The sequence below is a fragment of the Stegastes partitus genome, unplaced genomic scaffold, assembly GCF_000690725.1.
Source record: "Stegastes partitus isolate 25-593 unplaced genomic scaffold, Stegastes_partitus-1.0.2 Scaffold1699, whole genome shotgun sequence".
NCBI classification, from domain to species: Eukaryota; Metazoa; Chordata; class Actinopteri; family Pomacentridae; genus Stegastes; species Stegastes partitus.
The window spans coordinates 18,629-34,828 of record NW_007579430.1 but is presented as its reverse complement, the minus strand read 5'-3'; positions in this window follow the sequence as shown (position 1 = coordinate 34,828).

The following is a 16,200-nucleotide window of genomic DNA, read 5'->3' as shown; positions in this document are numbered from 1 at the left end:
AAAAAAAAAAAAAAAAAAAGCAAATGATTAATACCCGTGACATAAATCTACTGCAGACTGCAACTGCCAAAACCCAAGAATTGTGGTAATCTCAGCCAGTCATTGCCTCTAGTGAGTCAGCCACAAAGCCGTGGGATAGTGCTTTATTTAGATTAGGTCAGAGTCAATACAGGCTTCACTCCAAAGGGTATCATTCATTTAAAGTATACTGAAAGAGCGTCAGACTACAGCCCCACATTTTCTTTCTTTAATCATTCATCTCCTGATAATTGCCATTACTGATCATATCAAAATCCAATAAAAGGTATTTATCAATTAAGAAGAACCCCAACATGATCATGGTACATACATCCTGTGCACACTACAGGGGTTGTGGCTTCCCAACCTAAACTACCCCAGGGCAATAACTGCCTCTCTGAAAAGCAAACACGTGGCAATAATCAGAGCCACAATGGAAGCATGTTTTCCCTCTGAGACAGATGTGACAATATCCAGCGAAAAAAATGCTGACAGACAGCATTCACCATCAGGAAAGTCTGCACACATTGTTTCGTGAGCCCGAGAATGTTGATGCTTTAATTTGCACTTTCTCATTAACTATTCATAGTTTTGTCCCGTTCCAACAATTTATGTCTGACAAACAGGAATTAGATTATCAGTGCGATATGTCTGGAATTTGTCAGAGACAGATCAGTGGCTGATCTTTGCTGTTCAACATCTAAATAGGAAGGATGCCTTGGATAAACCCTTTTGTTGAAGCCCCTTTCCTAACGAGCTAACCGCCGTATTCTGCTGATAATAATCTGTATAAGTCAGATACTTTTGTTGGGTTCCCTGGAGGGAGTGAAATTCTGATGGTGAGGACTGTTATGCGATAATCTGTCTCGATCTCTTCCCTCGACAAAGATAATCCGTCTAGTTCACTGTGTACTGTGCCTGTTTGCCCGGGAGCCTCAGTCTTCGGGCCGGTGGTGGCACACTGGAGCAAAGCTGCAGGGAAGTAGATAAAGGACAGGGAGGCATCGACGCTCACTGTGTCTGGCGGTGCCAAAGGCGATCTGCCGACTGGGAAGCACGCCCAGGATATGTGTACAGATAGATAACAATCTGAGAGATCTTTTCCCCCCACACAGTAAGCAGGATGTGAGTGTGACAGTGTGGTGTCTCTACAGGTGACATGAGGCAATGCAGCTGCTTTTCTCAGAACGGAGGATTAAACCGGTCTGGATGTGCTATTTAATGCCGCACATGGAGGTTCAACCTAAAGGCCGTAACACCGAGCTGCCAAGTCATAGCATGGGCAGCTGCCAAAGTCCCTCCAGGAGGAACATGTGGATTCCACATCAGTGAAATAACATGTGGGTTAATCAGAGAAGCAGAGAATTAAGTGAAAACTGTTGCAACTTTGGGATGTTTGTAAGTTAAAAAGGGATTCATGAAGGAACAACAATCAAATAAGGCTGCCACAGCAAACGCGTCCAGAAAGTGATTGGATTTATCTTGTGCCATCAGTGCAGCGGGAGATTAGGTAACATGTGTTTCTGTCGCACAGCCGGGCGACAAACAAGCATTAAGGGGGAAAAAATGGGAAAAAAAGTTTGAGGATTTGTCATTTATTAAGCAAAAATGCCAAAGATCCGTTTACATGTGTCACATGATTTATATAAACTGAATATTTTTAGGCAATTTAGGCAATTTGGTTATCAGAAAACCTCAATGTTTACTGATGAAAAGTATTCTAAGTTGGCCAGGTTGTCACATTTTTTGTCACAACTGATAATTTTTGGCTTTATTTGACTCATGTGATACACAGCGGTATTTTTTTACATTTATTTTTTAAACATTTTATTCACTTAGAACTTCATCAGTTCATTAAAAATAGAGCACTAGATTAATCAACATTTAAACACTTGATTTCCCAACTTAAAACAGCAAGTGTCCTCCCGATAACCTCTAATTAATTTAATATTTCATGTTGTTTATGATGCTGCATAATCCTCTTTTTAAAAAAAAATCTACTACACCGACTACACACAGCTTTGCCTTGCGACCGTAGCTGTCATCTGGGCGGCCAGTTTCAGTTGTGAGTGTTTATCTGAGGCTGTGCTGCTCACACCACAGAGGCAGCATGGGAGTCTGGCACCGACACAATGCTGCGAGCTGAAACTGTGACCGTGACGTCATGTGGGTGGCCGTTCCTATGCAGTCAGCACTTTTTTTTTTTTCACCCCTCCTCCTCCATCTCCTCCTCTTCCTCCTTCTTTGCCTTACAGCTGCACATCACACACTGACCTCTGTCCATCCTCCCCGGGCCCCAGAGGAGGAGGTGGGGGGGGAGAAGGAGGGGAGGCACCATCAGGAACCCTGTGCACAGGTCGGGGAGGAGAGGCAAAGCAAAAAGATTGGGGGAGGGTCAGTTAACCTCTGCAGGCTGGCTGATCAGCACGGTGACAGACGCTCGGTGTCGCTCTGGATGTCTGCGCGGCGGTCTCGTCCAGATAGAGTGACAGACAAAAGGAGTAGGGAAAGAGCACAAGCGGCGGCAGCAACAGAGAGCGCCTGTCTCACATGCTCCCCCATGTGAGAGTGAGCCGAGCAAGAACGGGAGCTGCTTTATGTAAGTGTCTCCCAGCATCCTGTGGGACTGCCGGACGGGCCTCACATGTTTGTGTTGTGGTCATCCCACATGGGTAGACAGAGGAGGAGGGCTCGGGCTGAACCGGGCCACAAGAGTCTCAAACCACCCATCTATCTATCCAGCCCCCGCCGTCTGGACAATCGCTGGTTTGTCCGTCTATCCTCCTGTCATCACCATCTACCCTTTCTTTCCCGTCGGTGCTGGTCCCCCCTGACTCTGATGCAGCTGGGACGAGGAGGACGGATCAGAGGTGCCGGCTCCTCTTAGAGATCAGAACCCAAAAGACAAACAGGGGCTGAAATCCAATCCTAAAGCAAAGCAGCTCAGAGGGTGTAAAAGCTGCCACTTACAGTACTGTGTTTGCACAAAAAAAAAAATGCAACTCATCAGTTCAGATAACAACCTCATATATGCACAGACACACATACTCAGTCACCTCTTTCCCCTCCTCCCTCTCCTCCTCCTCCTCCTCTCAGGGCAGCTGGCAAAACACAAAGGAGAGAAGTGTGCAACTGGTGCGATAAAGCTGAGAACATCTTGCTATTCAAGCGTCAGCATAATAAACTGGAGGCACAATTAAGGAGAGGGGAAAAAAAAAAAATCCCCTAAACCACAAGAACAAGTGCTCAGTGCTGCAGCAGCGCCTCAGTCCAGCTGCGGGTTGTCTTTAGGACATGGAAGAGGGGGAAAGAAAAAAAAAAAGGGGGACAACAGTGCTGTTCTGTGGCCCCCTCCTCCTCCTCTCGGGGAATGCAAATGATCAGACAGTGACGAACTGAGAGACTACAAAGCATGTGTGTTTTAACCTCAGATGTGCAGCCATGATACTATTGGGGAGGTCTGATATGTCAGTGTGTGCAAACATTACCCCCTTTGTCTAGAATTACCCCCAAAGCTTGAATTCCTCAGCAGCTATTGCACACAGTGGGATATTCATATAAAGTCAATTGTTTAAAGGTGTTTTTTTAAAAAAACTTCATGGCTTAACAAAATAGAACAAAGAGGTCCTTATTAAAACCTCCGATTAGAGCAAGTTTGCTGAAATCTTCAAAAACACACAACTCCTGTAGAATTAACAGCCCTGAAAAAAAAAAAAAAATAGCAGAAAGTTTGGAGGTTTTTCCCCCCTACAGCTTTTTTTTTTTTTTTTTTTAAAGACCCAGAGAGATTCCTCGCCCTTAAACCTCCCTCTCTGTTCTCACAATCCCCCGAGGAGGCTGGTGCAAAGTCTGCCGCTGTCTGGCTGTTCCCATGGCAACCACCAGGTGAGCAGACAGGCTTGGAAAGCACGGCGAGGCACATGTGACTCCCTCCACATGCTCAGGCAGCACACACTCGCAGATAACAGGAGGCGAACTCCCTCCTTTATTCAAACTTGCAAGTACACAGTGTAGTCGCAAAAAAAAAAGAAAAAAAAAAAAAGGCAATGTTTGGTGAGTCTGGAAGCCGACGAGCAGACGACCAGTCTGCCAGTCCGTCTGTTTACCACTCCACTGTCTGTCTCCTTGTGTGACACATGCACACGCATACACATAAATAATCGCACTGTAATGTGGAGTTCAGAGCAGGAGGAGGAGGAGGAGGAGGAGGAGGAGGAGGCTGCCCTTGAGGGGGGCAACTGAGATGTGTCATAACCGCTGAACATCAAGTCCACTTCTCCTACAGTCACAAAAGGGCGAAGGAGGTGGTGAAGCAGCAGGGGGGGGAGGATGAGCAAGAAAAAGCCACATGAATGACTCGGAGAGGAGAGGTGAGAGAGATCATAAACTCTGATGGCATGAAAAACAAATGTACCTACTTAACTGTACGTCCGTGTGGATCTGTGAGGCTCAGCAGCACTTAGAGGTAAATCTCAGTGTTCACAGTGACAACATGCTACAGGATGTATAGTTCACAGTGGTCACCATCAGTGCAAGATGGCTACCTTTGCATGGTAGCATGATAACATCTAAACACCGAACACAAACATCAGCTGAGGTTTATGACAGTGTCCATTTTGCATGTTTTTTCCCCTCACAATTAATGAATAAATTAAAGTCTTTCGAACACAAAAATCACCATTTTAATAAAAATAAAAAAATCACTGGGCTTTGTTCACAATAGTCATGGATGGAGCTAAGGCCAAGATACAGCAATAATGTCACTGCAAAATAGTGACGGGAGAATGGTTTTGTTAAAACATTTGCATGGATGGGAAAGTACTGGTACTAAAAAACTAGCAGGCCCATCTTACCGCAACACTTGAAATTTTTAGTGCGGAGGGTTGTTATAATGGCGACTGTTGAGATTGTTTTCCACAGCGAACAAAATTTTTAAAACAGTAACACACAGATAGCAGATGGAGAAAGTTGCATTAAAAGTGCAGCCAATAGCAAGATTATACCCGTAGTCTACATTTGATGGGTCAGACTAATAAAAACTATGAATACCAACTTGTTAGTAAAACTCTTGGAAAGCTAGTGGATCACAAAAGTCAGTAGTATTGATTAAGATGTCTTTTCTGGAAGAATTTGGGAAAATAAGAAACTGACAGAACTTGCAGACAGACAGAAATTACTTATCATAAAATAGAGTGTAATTAAAGAGCCATTTTTGCACTTATGCATCTAAAATACTCCCATATGTATGTAGTTATGATAGCTAGCATGTTGCCATCGTTCAGCTGCAACAGGACATCTAACGGATTAAAACTGGCGCAAAACATTCAGAAGGAGAAAACTGTGACTTGTAATTACAGTTTCTTGGTTTCATGCATATGCGTCATAAGTGACAAGGTTTGTGGGAAACAGTATTTATGATTTGCACATATTGCGCACAGTAAGTTTTAAATATATATTAAAAAAGTGTGTGATGCATTGCAGAATGTATGCAAAGCTGTGTGCAGTTACTGAAATGTGATATTACTTATGATGCTAAGCTGTTTATTATTGACTGTGTTTCTCACTAAAACGCTGCCTGTGAGTAATTTGCACCGTCGTCTGTACTCTCTCCTGTTGTGCGTGACCCACACTGATGGATTACTTGCACACGGAGACAAAAGCTTCAGCCTCTGGTTCATATCCAACAACACAAACTATCACCAAGCTGTAAAAGCTGCAGGCAGCCAAAAAACACAATAAATAGCGCGTTCTGTCTAGCAGCCACGTGTTATTAAGACGGGCATGTTTCGGAATGGAAAGATTCCCAATTAGCCAAATCAAATTGTTGTGTTGGGGACGCAGCAGCAGCAAGCCCATCATAAGAATCTATTATTAAAATGTCAGCGGTGATAAATGAGGCTAAATCAGCCCCGCACAGGTCTCCACTGTAGATGTGAGGAGGGGAGGAGATACACTACTGTACCTCTGAGTCTTAGCTCCGTGTGAGATTTGCATAATCAGGGGGATGACAGAGGCCAACATACACCCGACATGCTGCTCATGATTCATGTATCCCTGCGTCTCTGTGTGTGTCCAAATTCTCGGGATGACGCAGGACTCCTAGGCCACATGAAGGTCACTCCACCAAGCTGACCTGCCTCTGACACTCCACAGTAACACTCTCATGCTGCTGGTGTGATTCATCTCTTATTCATGTCTGCTAAAAAAAAAAACTATCTTTAAAACCACATGAAATGACCACATTACTCAGATATTTCATTACTGTTTTATAACATCTATGTACACTATGCAAATCCTCACCACGTGTGTGAGCGCGTCCATAAAGCTGCAGGAAAACGACACAGAAGCAAGCACAAGTGCACACCTGCATGAATATTACATTGCATGTGTTTTTACTTTGACAGTCACATGTGTGTTTCTTTCATCTGTGCACTCCACAACAGCATCCCCCCCCCACCCCACCCATAACTGCCACTGGCGTTCTATAAAAAACTCTTCTCCCCACCATGGCCAAGTTGTGCTCCCGTCCCCTGGGCTTTTTTGCCGCTCCTTTCTGCTGAGGCGATTTTCTGTGGAACACGACTCCAGAATAGGCTGGATCGTGTTGCTGTGGATTCCGCCTGTCCGCCTGCAGGGTCTATAAATAGAGCCTGTCAGATATTTTCACTCCTGTGCTGAGCGCACTCAGTGGCAGAGCAGTGTATTAATATCCACGGTGACCAGAGTCGTGCCTCGGGAGAGAGAGAGTATGGTGTGGAGGTGTGTGTGTGTGTGTGTGTGGACATACAGCCAGAACTCAGTGGGACGACACACAACCAGCAGGCTGTCATCTTTCCTCCAACCTCCCTCTGCACACTGAAGTTCCAACAATGACGTCTCTGTGTCTCGCTCTCTGACATGTCTCCCTGGTGATTTCAGCTTAAAAAGGACATGATCTGAGTCACATTACGTTGCAGCCTGATTATCTTATGCCGTAACAATGTTCCCTATTACGCAATAAAACCACGCAAGTGAGGAAGGCCTGATATTTTGATCATCACAAGTGTAAACAAGAGTTTGTGGATTGAAGCTGGATTCTGCAGCACACGAATTACATTACAGCGAGCTAATATCCCAGGTGCACATTGATAATCAGCCTTGAGAAAGTGCAGGTCTGCAGATGAACCCTCAGATCTTCGAGCTGTGTGAGATTTACACATGAAAAATAAATCAGGAGCACAACCAAAGGGGTTAGGCAGAGGTGACTGAGTATTAAACAAGGCACACAGAGTATGAATCTAATATGAAATGATTTATATGTAAAGAGGATTTTTCACCACTTTATGCACAGATGTGCAACTACAGTCTCTGTCTGAATGTGTATTCAAGCTGCAGTAATTAATCATTTCTGTGCTGGTCATGTGCTTCCCAGCCTTTACAACTCTCACACACAAACACACGCACATATCCAGTGATTGCCTTGTGTAACAGGGGAGGACTCTGCATGTGCAGTTGCATAGCGTCACATGTGCCACTGAACAACCTGAGGTCAGATACAATATTCATAGCAACAGCAAACGCAGCTCCGTTGCCAAACTCTGCACATGTTTTGGAAAACTGAGACAATAATTTAATTTGCTCGGCTTCAATGTGTTTTTGTGCTACTGTTCCTTTGTGCAAGAAGCAAGCACCCTCCCATCCCTACAGTCAAACACTATTAGGCATTGAAAACATTCATCTACATTCAAGTAGAATAAATGCTGCAACAGTGTGACGATATTCAACATGATTGCATCATGTGTCTACAGTAGCATCTTGCCCTTCATGAATAAAGGCTGTGTGCTGCAGCCTGCAGGGCAGTGCCTCCTGTGGAGGGGGCTGGTATAACCAAAACACATCCTAATGACAGAGCTGCAATCCAGCCACAGGAGGCGAACAAAATAGCATGAAACACCTTTGACTGCAATACGGGAGAAAAGATTACAGAGCCTTTAATGTTCAGCTTTCATACCTGCAACTGTCATAACTGTTTCTTAAAGGTGTTGATTCAACTCTGCGGTTATATGTGAGGTTGTAGTTTGCTGCTGTGATGGAACAAATTGCATGATACAGGAAAGAGGTCCTGTTATTTTGTTATTTAATCCCCTTCAGCATGTGATACGAGTGTAAAAGCTGCTACTGTAATGAGTTTTATAACATGAGGTTACTCCTGCAATTCAGTTGCCATGAAATTCTCATTTCTGTGCCTGTCATGTGCTTCTTTCCAGCCTTCGTAACTCTCAAACACATGCATACATCCAGTGATTTCCTTGTGCAACAGGGAGGGATTCCGCATGGGCAGTTGCACAACGCTTCAGAAAATAAAAGTCTAAATCTCTGCAGCAAAGGCCACAATATCCAGACTTTTAGTCCCCATTATGCCATCTTTCTCCAAATCTGTGTAACTCAGGGTTTATGATAAAAGCAGGACTAAAACAATGCGATGACGTCAAAAGGTGAAAGTTCTCAAATGCCAAAGAGCAGAGGACATTACACAACAAACCAACAAACCAGGATCAGGCAAGTCAGTGAGTTTTTTCCTTTCATTCACATTTTTTTGCTTTTTGTCCATATTAAAAGAGACACAGATAAAGTCCGGGGCTTGTATATACAAAACATCATTTTGATTCATCACAAAATCACACTGCATATTATTAAAATCAGGATTACAATGCTTCTCCCCAGCGATGAACTGTCAAGCATTGTGGCATCTCTCTGACAAATTTTGTAGATACGTGACTATTTGACGATATTGCAGTACAAAGTGTCACATCCACAGATAAGAGATTACAGTTGGCCTCTGAGTTTGTTCTGTCTACGCAGGACATTCCAGGAGCTGCGCTGTGTGACGTCTAACACACGGGATCACATTTCAAAAGGCAGGGCTCCATTGGCCCACAGTCAAAACCACAGAACTCTTTCCTGGTGCAGCTGATTACTTGCAAGCATTAACTAACTTCAGGACTGGCTTATTAGATAAAAGCCAGCATGCACACAGGAGCAACTCTTTCTCAGAAACTAAAAGGAAACTAAACATCCTGTTTTTCCCTTCCTAGTCCTGAATGCGACTACACTCGTGGCGCTACGTGCTCGTGTGTCTTCTTTTTTCTGCGGCTCCATAAATACACTGTAAAGTCCTCATATACTTCACTTCGCTCCCTTTATGCACACGTCCCCTTTCCTCCCCCGCCTCATCCTCCTTTTGCAGTGCCCAGCCTCGACTGGCGCCACAGGAGGGTCATCTGAGGTTCCACGGCAGAAGAGGGGGGGAATGTGTAGAAACAACAATCGAACATTTTTACAGAATGAAACCATGAATGAACCACACACAAAGCGCCCGAAAATACTCCAGCCAGCAAGAGCTCAGCGGCACTGACCAAGAAAATCTCATTAAACAATTTTAGGATTCATTGTTGCTCATATGCTACCAATTATCCAAATGCATACAAAGGCTGTTTTAACTCCCTGTGATAATTATCTCCTGGCAACCCTAAATCCACTGGTGACAGGGTTTGCCAACGGTTCGGTTATCCTTAGAGAGCAGCAGCGAGCGCCCTGATGCAGCGGCTGCATGTGCTGACACAGGAGGAACAAAGGTGAAGCTCTGAGTACAAACTGTGCACACAGACTAGAAACCTGATATTCCAGCTCACGACATGGACCGAAGGGAGGGAGAGTGTGTGCCTGTGTGTGATATTAACAGCAGTGAACATTAAGTCCTGCAGGACACACGCTTCACATGTACGTGTTTGTACAATGCATCTGCACCACAATTAATCATCCTCGGCCAAACTGTGTCAGCGCAGAGTTTAACCTGCTTTCTCATGCACAAGCACTGAACGCAGCGAATGCAACACAAAGAACATTTCAACGTATGTAAATCTCTAAAATACATCAAATTCATTGCATGCGCTCACAAAGATACCCTTTGTGGTTTAAAGAGCAGTGCAAAAGATAAATTCTTTCACTTTCATTGACTGATCATTGCTGTCACTTTCTTTGACCGTTGAACAAGAGCCGTGTTTGTGACCATGTACAGTTCAGTGCGGTGCCTCCGCGGGCTGCCCCTGACCCAGCATTGTTATGTGAAACCCTGGGCACCATGCTCCAGTGCTCAGCTATGCCGTCACCCCCTCTAGGCATGTAGCAAGCACAGCCCTTTGAGTAGCCAGCGAGCGGCTGCCCTCCTAAGCTTCGCAAAGCAGCTTAGAGCTCCAGCCTCCTCCACGGTGGTCACACGTGTGTAACATACACTCTCACTGACACACAAACACATGCAGGCAGGAAGGCAGTGCTCGCAGGGGAAAAAAAAAAAAAAAACTGCCCGTGCACAGCCACAATGAGACAGGCGGGGCTTGTGCAGATTCTCAGGGACAAAAAAGGGGATGGATTAGGTCATAGTCACTCCCACTCAGCTGTACTGAAGCACGTTTTCTCTCAGGCACAACACACGGCTCACACACACCTGCAAAAAAAAAAGCATGCAGGACACTGGGAAACACACACACAATGTGCTGCTCCCCACCAATATTCATGTTCTCCTTTGGAAAAGGAAGGGGGGGTTGTACTAACAAATTACAGCCATGTGCTGGGAGAAGCTGACAGTGTGTTCTTCAACTTTTCTTTTCATTTTTTTCAGTCCTGAATAGAACACACTTTCCTAATGACACATAGATTCCCACTTAGATTCTTCCACCACCAGGCACCGAGCACAAATCAACAGAGAAATACTTTGGTAAAGCTCGTTTTTTTTTTGTTCTGTTTCCTTCGCCGTTCTCCAAAACACGAGGCAGCCTGGATGAACTGCTACACCTAATTAGAATCCATTATGTGCAAGAAAAACAGCCAAACACAAATCTAGTTTCTCTGACAACAGAACAAAAGCATCTTTATCTTGTATTATTTCTCTGTAGAAATAGAGATACTATCAGTGAATGTGTCGACTCCTACTACGGATTTCTTGTAATTATCATGACTAAGAATTTAAGCATTTTTCTTTTGTTATCCCCAATAAGAGGCTATTAAATGACTAATGCACAAAATGTAGAATTGACTGTACACTCAGCAGCCGCGGATCAGTATTGATGCTTCTTCTTGCAGAAAGTAAGCCTGGTGATTTCTTCCAAGCCTTGGCTTCCCTCCAGTTCTCTCTTTGATTTCTGACTCAGCTAAAGGATAAATATATACACCTTTATCTTCCATTCTTCCTCCCCTTGTTCCTCTTCCTCCTCCTCACTTTTCTTCGCCGAGAGAAGAATGAAGAAGTAGCCAGTGGCGGAGAGATTCACAAAGATGCACCGAGGATCTGAAACGTTAAATCCTGGATTCAAAACACTAGAAACTGCTCGAGCATAATGCGAAAGAGGAAATTCCTGTCTTCGCTGCTGACACGGATATTAATATAACAAAGTTCTTGTCATGATGGTTTATATTCTGGTAATTGCTTCAACATCACAACCACCATCACTGTAATTATCGTTTACTACCACTGCTGCCACAGACAATAGTCTTTTCTTGTCGATCTATTATGTGGTTATATAGAATGACAGGCTCAAACACACTATTCCCATGTGATGCTTTCCACATGCTTCACTTGATGCCTCTGCAGTGACTCGGTTACATTTCCATTCATCCACGTCGTTCAGTTTAAGCGTAACAAGCGACAGAACTGTAACACGGATTTACGTCAGACTTCCTCTCAGGTGCTGATGCTGCTTCCACACAAGCCTCTGAAAGCTTCACTGTGACTTCAAATGTGCTCAGGAACAAAAAAAGTCCATCTTGATTTCCCCCCTATGCTCTCCTGCAGATAAGGAACTTCTTGAAAACCCAACAACACCCTTCTAAATTACTCGTGCACTCAAAGTCACGCAATCCACCAAGACGCTTCTTGTTATTTATTAAAGTTTGGCAGCGCCACGGACCGCAGCAGAGTTAATTTATAACGTTACACTTAGGTTAGAAGTGATATGTCATTAGGAAAATAAGTCTTCCCAGCCAAACCATTACCCGATGCATCCTCCACATTTTGCACACATTTGGCGATGCACTTAGGGAACCATCATCTGTTCTCTATGTGTGCTTCTGTTTTGGATTCCTGCGCCGAACATTACGTCAAACGTGTCATGAGGAACAGATGAACCCGTAAGAATGCGTATTGGGACAGAGCTGAAGCGTTAAAGATTGCTGCACTGTAGCTCATCAGAGTCTAAAATGTGGAAATGATATGATATTTACGGAAATAGGTTGTTGTGGCAGGAGATAGGAAAATACACTTCATGTACTCTTTTCTGAAATGCAAAAACTCTCAAAGTTAATCAGTAGTAGAGTTAAACCACCACAGTCCAAAGCAAGAGCCAGAGCTCATATTACGAAAGGAAATAAGTTAAAGTATGCTGCTTCTCTTGTATGCTTCTTTTTTTTTTTTTTCTTCTTCGCCTCTTCAAGGGTGGTCTGATTCTAAAAGGAGATCTAAACTACAGATGGGACATTTTTAACTAATTGGTGCTTCATCTTGGCTTCAAAGCGAGCTGGCCAAGAAACAACTGATAAATAAGTAAGATATTCCTAGATGTGCCAAAAATGATTTGAAGAACGTTGCGATTAAACTAATAAGCCTCTTTACAACACAGTGTTTAAAAAGGAGCTTATTGTTACCAATGTTTAATAGCTATCGGGTTCAATTATTGAACGTTCTGATTAGAGAAAACATGTTTTCCTCCCGCATTTACGAGTCTGTTTTTCTCGAAAGGCTCTGAATGAACACCAACGAGATTACCTCAATTACATGTTGGGCAGTGTCACTAGTAGCAGCAGCATGAATCACACACACACACACATACACACACGCATGCAAACACACACCACTTGCTGAGTCACACACACACTGTGCCTGCCCCGTGTGTCACAATGCATGCATATTATCCATCTCAGACGAACCCATGACTGCCGGGCCGTGTGAGGTGACGTGTGCGTCCTCATGTGTGTGTCTGTCACTCACACCCAGCCAGGATCATCTCAGGCTGCGTGAGACGCCGCAGAGACCTCAGATTGCCTTTTTTTTTTTGTTGTTGTTGTTGTTTCTTGCCAGGATGCAGACAGTGTGGATGTGACTGCAGCGGGGTTAAGCGAGGTAGCAGCTTATCATTAGAATGCTTCTTCTTCTGATATCCGATGACACAGATTAGTCTTGCATGTAAATTCATTTCAGTGATAAAATATGCTTATGTTAATATGCCTCAGCGACCAAACTTTATTAAGCGGCGGTGACCTTATCTTCCCCCGACTATCTGGTCTCCGTTCTCTCTGCTGTATGTCCTGGGTTATTTTGGTGCACTGAAATAACCTAATTTGGCCTTGAATAGCCCCACTGTAATGTTCCCACATAACCCGAATGTGGTCGAGAGAACACAAAGCTGTGTGTTTCAGTGGTCTCTACCGCCCCCTGCCGGGCTGCTGCTCGCGTTATAGGCAGAAAAGAAAAGAAAAGGCCAACCCTCTCTCCTATGTAGCTGTTTTTACTCACTGAAGAGGGACATGTTCCTGCAGATTCAAGACAGAATGGTGTGCTTTCTGTTTTTTGTTTTTTTCGCAGGCCCTTTATCAGTCATGCAATGTAATCTGCAGGTATTTAAGTCTCCCTCCAACCGGCCACAAGTCCTCCCAATAAACAGCCGGCTGGTGTAAGCAAGCGTGTTTAAAACGCAGACAAGGCCAGTAAACTTCCCCTAATAACACTGCACAGTTCACAGTCAAAGGCGGCGCATTGCATATTCCCTTTCATCTCCCTGGTGCCTCTGAGACAGAGACAGGAGTGGGTTTAGAAGGGAGGGATGAGGGTTGTAGTCAGAGGAGGGGCAGAGGAGGGGGAGACAGCCAGGCTGAATCTCTCTCTCTCTCTTTTTTTTTTTTTTCTTTTTTGCCCCAGGGGTGTGTGCTGCTGCTGTTGCTCTCTCTTTGTCTGAAGACTGATTAACAGAAAGCAAGACTAAAGAGAGTGAATATGAATTGTGTGCGCTGGCAAAGGCTTCCATTGTCTCCAACATCTACTGCATTTTACACTTTTGTGAAACGGAGGGGGGGAATCCGATACAACAAAAACTACAACGACGCATTCAGATAGAGTAAGAATCAAACTAACGCAATCTGTTACAAGATCTGCGCTCAGGATTTTACGCAAATAAAAGTTTGGATGTGTAAATGAACTCAAGAATCAAAACTAAAATGAGCCGTTATGCAGAACGGCTTCAGTTTAATGTTGGTGATGTTTTATCTGTTGTTGCATTAGTGCTAACGATTTGATATAACGTTCATATGCTTGAAAGCTAAATCTTATCCATAACTACAGCCATTATTTCATATATATATATACATATGAAATATATTAAAGTAAAAGTCTTTTTTTCTTGCAGAATGGTATCATTTGTAAAAGTTTCACCAATTTTTAACAACAGAAAATAATAAATTTGTGATAATGAGCACATTTTTAGCTCATTTAACTGCCCCCAAGTGGCCAAAAATAAATAAATAAATCAATCACTGGAATGCAGCTTTGAACACTTTAAATATTTAACCTATTTGGAGTTACCGCAGTAAAGAAATGTCACCACAAGAGGGCACAATTATCAAAACCGCCTATTATTTAACATAAGGACAAAGCTGTAATCTTTGCATGTACACAGGGGTTGGGTGGAGGGAAAAAAACAAAAACCATTCCTGGTATGTGCCTCTAAAAGCTTTGTTTTCTCTTTGGTAGGTATTTCTCAACCGACATGCAAACTGTATTTTATACCGACTCGTCGAGAATGCTGCGTTCAGTGGAATCCACATTTCTCGGAGTATGTGTGGGAGGATTCTGGTTCAGCTTCCTCCTGCTCCTGTTTGACCCTTCAGGGTCAGGAGTTCTTGGAATTCCTGGGTGGAGACAGACTTCCTCAACACTTGTTCCTTCCATGCCGCCTAAGATTATAGGAAACTCGTCGCCGTTTGAAACCCAATTTGGGAATTAAAACCTTTAAAGGAGCAGTAAAAGTAATAGTTTAGTTCCACTGGTGTTTCCAGGCTCTTTTAAATGGGGCAACCAAAGTAGGACAGCGGCTTAAAAGAGGTGCTGCACTGTGACATTTATCAAACTTCAGGGTTTGTTTTTTTCGCCCAGTAAAGTGTGTCAGAGTTACTTTTCTTTCTCTAGTTGCAATGATTTATCATAAAACAAATACGTGGAACCGATGAGAATGTTGTTGTTTTGTATCTAAGCTTGCAAGGATAAGCAACATCTATCATATAAACATCATCCAGTGTTATATTAAGTTTTAAAAAATGATCTAAATGCACACAAACCTACATATTTTTATGTCTTCAACAAGTACAGTGCCTGACAGTTAAAGCATGTGGACAATTTGTAAACTTCGGAAAGCCAAAAGCATTACAAGGTCATGCCTGATGCAACTTTTCTGTTAACTTTGTACAGTTAAACCACTTTTGTGCTGCCTTTTATTTCCTCAAGACAGCTGAAACTATGCACCATGGTTGATTTCTCCCTGGTTGTATTCATCCAGTTCTAACCATTTTAAGTCGATTCCAATTTTATTAAACCAATAGGTGCACAAAAATAGCTGAAGTGTGTCTCCTATGTTGCTTAAAAATAGTCTTGCTAAAGTACCACAGTGCAAACTTTATTTTGTAGTATTCCTTTATGACCTTCTAAATGTGTAAATCTGTAACCGAGGGATCTCTGTTAATCAGTATCGGTCAAAACTCAACGCACAAGTATTCTCTCAAAACACCAGAGCTGCATTTTAATCATAATTCCTTCATTTTCAGTACGTCCTACTTGTTGTCCCCCTTTGTATAAATTAAACCTCTTTTGCCGCTCCAATGATCCAAGTGCCCTCAGGATCGATAAAGTTAATCTCATTTTATCTTAATGGATGGTGCGCTGCTGCTCAAAGCTCAAGTAATTACATCTGAGGCGTAATCTGAAATCAAACATCAACGATCCTCCTGAAGGCTCAGGCCAACAAAGCACACAGTGAAGACAATGGGAGCTTGCTTATGGAGCAAAATGGTGATTGTTGGGTAAATATTTTCTGAATTGACAACTTCATTATCCGTATTTTCAATACATACAAACAGGTGTTGTTAGGGCAGTTTTGTGTGACTGAG